The following is a 4,380-nucleotide window of genomic DNA, read 5'->3' on the forward strand; positions in this document are numbered from 1 at the left end:
GGAAATAGCAATGAGACAATTTCAGAACCAATTACTATTACAGTTTCAATAATTAATACATTGCATATCATTGTCTTAGTGGTTCTAGGTTGACTTCTGATAATAGCTAATCTTTCTGGAGTGAGATGGAATCTCAGTGTTATTTTAATCTGCTTCTCTCCAATGACCACTGATGCTGAACATTTTTTTCATATACTTATTTGTTATTTCTACTTCTCCATCTGAGAAGTATCTATTCATTTCAGATGACCACTTTTAGACTTAGGGGGAATGGTCTTTTGAAGTCTTTCTAAATTCTAGATAGTAGTCCTTTGCTGCGTAGCAGCTGACAACAACTTTTTCCTACTTTATGGGTTGTCTCTTAACTCTGTTAATGGTTCCTCTTGCTGTGCAAAAGATTTTTAATAAGATGAGATCCCAGTTATTGATTCTTTGTGATATTTCCTGTGTGATTAGGGTTTTGTTCATAAAATCTTTGTTTACATCTATGTCTTTAAGAGTTCTACTTATTCTGTCTTCCAGAAGATGTAGTGTTTCTAGGGCCAGCCAAATAGCTCAGCAGACTAAAGTGCCTGCTTAGGCAGACGCAGGGGCCAGGGGTTTGATCCCCAGCCTGCCATGCTGACCTCACCCCTGGGGATGTGCTGAGACAGTGATTGAGACTGAGCGTGGTGGCACACACCTGTAATCCCAGCACTTGGGAAGCTGAAAACAGGAGGATCACTGCGAGTCCGATCTGTGTAGTGAGACCCTGTAGACCCTGTACTAAACACATAAAAAAAGATGGATGTAGTGTTTCTGTTTTAATATTTAGGGATTTGGTCCATTTCTATTTTAATTTAGTGTATAATGAAAGATATGGCTTTGGTTTTAATCTCAGGAATGTAGAAAGCCAGTTTTTTTCAGCATCATTTTTTTATAGAGGAAATCTTTCTTCCAGTGAATGTCTTTAGTTCTTTGTCAAAGATGAGGTGGCTGAGGGTGTGTGGAGCTGTTTCTGCATCTTCTAATCTGTCCCACTGCTCCTCAGGTCTGTTTGTGGCCAGTGCCATGCTGTTTGTACCAGGATAGCTTTGTACTATACTTTTAAGTCAGGAATTGTGATGCCCCCTGCCTGGCCTTTGTTGCCAGAATTGCTTTTCCTATTCTAGGTCTCTTCTGGTTCCAAATGAATTTTAAGATTGTTTTATCTAATTCTCTGGGATGTTCTATTAGATTTTTTTTAAAAAAAAACAGGATTGTATTACATCTATATAACAATTTGGGGAATATGGCTATTTTCACCATATTGTTTCTTCCTACCCAAGAACAAGGCATAACTTTCCATTTTCTAATACCCTCTTCAGAGGCCTGGCCCTAGCTCAGTTCTTAAGTGGCTGCTTCGGGAAAGCTTTCAGCCTCAGGTTGCTGTAGTTCAATCCCCACAACACTCCGGCCAGCCAAACCACCCCTGAGGGCACTCGGAGAAAAAAAAAAAATCCTAATATCCTCTTCAAAACTGTTTTTCAGAGTATGGTAATTTTCAGGGTTGAGGTCTTTTACTTTCTTTGTTAGATTGATTTCTGGGTATTTCATTTTGGAGCATGTTATTGTGAAAGGTGTTGTTTCCCTAATTTCTCTCTCAACGAGTTTGTTATTTGTGTACAGGACAGCTATTGATTTGTGAGTGTTGACTTTGTGTCTAGCTATGCTACTGAATCTGGCTTTTAAATCTAGAAGTCTTTTGGTAGAATTTTAGGGGTCTTCTATGTAGAGTATCAGGTCATCTGCAAATAATAATAATTTAACATCTTCCTTTTTATACTTACTCTTATCTAATTGCTCTGACTGATGTTTCCAGAATTATACTGAATAAGAGTGGTGATAACAGTGGGCATCCCTGTCTTGTTTCTGATTTTAGAGTGAAGCTTTCAGTTTTTGTCCATTTACTATGATGCTGGCAGTTGGTTTGTCATAGGTGGCTTTGATCAGATTGAGATAAAGACCATCCATTCCAATTTTCTGTAAGTTTTTAAAAATCATGAATGGGTGTTAGACTTTGTCAAAAGCCTTTTTTTTGCAGCTGTTGAGATGATAATATGATTTTTGTCTTTGGCTCTGTTAACATGGTGGTTTTTGTTTTTTGGGTTTTTTTTTTTTTTTTTTTTTTTTCAGAACCAAGGATTTAACTCAGGCCCTTGCGCTTGCCAGTCAAGCACTTATTCTACTGAGCCATCTCCCTGGCCCCCTATGTCTATTGATTTGCATATGTTGAAGCATCCCTGCATCCCTGGGATGAATCCTACTTGGTCATAGTATATAATCTTGATGATTTGCTGCATTCTGTTTGACAGTATCTTACTGAGGATTCCTCTCTCTATGTTCACCAGGGAAATTTTCCATAGTTCTGTTTTTGAATAGATCCTTCTCTGGTTTTCGTATCAGCCTAATGCTTGCTTCCAGGAACAAATTTGGAAGTATTGTTTCTCTTTCAATTTCATTAAAGAGTGTGGGAAGTAGTGACATTAGGTCTTTTCTCAGTTTCTTATAGAACTCATCAGTAAATCCATCAGGGCCTGGACTTTTCTTTTATGATAGGTTGGGTGGTGGTGTTGACTGTACCAGGAATCAAGCTTGCCAGGCAGGCACTGCACTGCTGAGCTGTATCCCCAGACTTTCATTGGTGATATTGATTTATTTAGAATGAAAAGTCTGTTGTGATTTCACCCTTTTCATTCCTAATTCATGGATTTGAGACTTTTCTTTCCTTTTTTGATGTTGGCTAGGGGTTTGTCAATTTTATTTAATCTTTCAGACAACCGACTCTGATTCATTGATTCTTTGTATTGTTTTCTTCACCTCCATTGCATCAAGTTTTGCTCTGATCTTTATAATTTTCTCCTTCTTCTGAGCTTTACACTTCACTTACTCTTCTTTTTCTAGAAGCTTGAGGTTCAGCATTAGATTATTTGAGCTTTCTACATGTTTTGCTTTGCTATGTTATTCTGAGGTGAGTTGGTGAGTCCTACCAACTTCCCTGGTAGGACCGCTTTCATTGTATATTTTAAATTCCTGCAGTTGTACCAGCATTGTTGTTTAATTGTAGAAACCGTCTAATTTCTTCCTACTTTCTTCTGTGACCCATTGGTTGTTCAGAAGGGTGTTGTTGTTTAATTTCCATATATTCGTGTAATTTTGTGGTTTCTTTTGCCATTGATTTCCAATTTCATTGTATTATGGTCTGATAATAAGCATAGAATAATTTCCTGTTTAAGTAAATGTGCATTTACTTAAACATGTTCTATGAGCTAGTATGTGGTCTGTTTTGGAGAACATCCCATGTGCAGCTGAGAAGAATGTATATTCAGATGTTGTGGGGTCTACTAAGTCTATTTGTTCAAAAGTTTGGTTCAGTTCTGATTTTTTTAAAATAGGGGAAGACATTTATTTGACGAAGACAAAGACCATAAGGTCACCACAACTGTTGACCACAGCATGAGGGACAGCCTTCCTGTACTCAGGCCACCCCGCCCAGCTTGGGATGCTTCTGCCACAGGCGTTTGCCCAGTATACTTGAGGCAAAAGCACACAGCAGTGTGGGCCCTTGAAGTGGGTGTTGCCAGGCTCCATGCTGTCCACGTGGTGGTGATGAGTGTCTGCTCTGGGTGCAGACAAAGGGACACTGGTCACAGGCATGGGGCTGCTTGCCAGTGGGAGACCACTGTTGTATGGTCAGGTTGCTGCTATTGTGAAGCGCTTGTGCACAAACTCATGGCATCCCCCAGTCCATGGCTCTTGCCCTGCAAATCCTCTTGGGCCAGGTTTTCTGGTTCTCCAAAGGGTCAGTTCTTTTTTTTTTTGATAAATGAAGATTTATTCCATAAAACAATAAAAACTAAAGATTCCCAAATAAATCATATTCCACAATATAGTAAAAACATAATCAGATTTGAAAATATGCTCGACGAAAACTAACTAAAGTAAACTGTAGTCTTCTTTTCCAGATTATTTTACTTGAAGTACTTTGGAAACAGAATTGAGCTTACGGGAAGACATGAGTTTACTGATTTTAGCATATTGACTTATTAGATGAACTTTAGTTACTTAAAGATAGCTGCTTTTCCTGAAAATGTTTATTAAAATATATAGGAAAGGTCTTTAGTGTAAGTAAAAGTGCCCCAATATAATATGTACCATGCTATAATCACAATTATTTACAATATTATTTTCAGAGAAAAATGACAACATTTGAATAAAACGCAAGAGAGAAAACATCACAGTTTAAACCCTTGATATTTCTATTAATTTTTTTCTATTGATTCTTCACATTCTGCGATTGAAAGATAGTTCCCCAGGTTTAGTTTTCCTCTATCTATTCCAGGAGATTTGCTTTGAAATTTT

Source organism: Octodon degus, unplaced genomic scaffold (genome assembly GCF_000260255.1).
Source record: "Octodon degus isolate 3935 unplaced genomic scaffold, OctDeg1.0 scaffold00007, whole genome shotgun sequence".
Lineage (NCBI taxonomy): Eukaryota > Metazoa > Chordata > Mammalia > Rodentia > Octodontidae > Octodon > Octodon degus.